Source organism: Penaeus monodon, chromosome 28, assembly GCF_015228065.2.
Source record: "Penaeus monodon isolate SGIC_2016 chromosome 28, NSTDA_Pmon_1, whole genome shotgun sequence".
NCBI lineage: Eukaryota > Metazoa > Arthropoda > Malacostraca > Decapoda > Penaeidae > Penaeus > Penaeus monodon.
This window is the reverse complement of record NC_051413.1, coordinates 5,873,963-5,874,329: the sequence shown is the minus strand read 5'-3', so window position 1 is coordinate 5,874,329 and position 367 is coordinate 5,873,963.

The window sequence follows — 367 nt, the reverse complement described above, 5'->3', positions numbered from 1 at the left end:
CGATGAAGTAATACACAGACCTTGTCAGTCCACACATATCGCCCTGCTCCATCTTATCAATTTACGGTCCCTGATAAGCTCGTCATGTTATCAATGGACATGAACCCTCCCACCCCCTATCACTCGGACCCCCCCCCTCTCTCAATTAGACCTCCATGCACTTATTTCAAACTCTTTCCTCCTTCTCATTCCCCTCTTTCCTTCCCTCTCTCTCCCTCCGTTGACTCTTTCTTTCTTCCATCTCATCTGCTTTTACTATTATTCTCTCTGTCTCCACCTCCCTTCTCTCTCCTTTGTTCATCTCCTCACCCTCCCATCTTCTCTGCCTCTCCCTCAGTTATTCCCCCCCTCCTCTCTCGGTGACTTT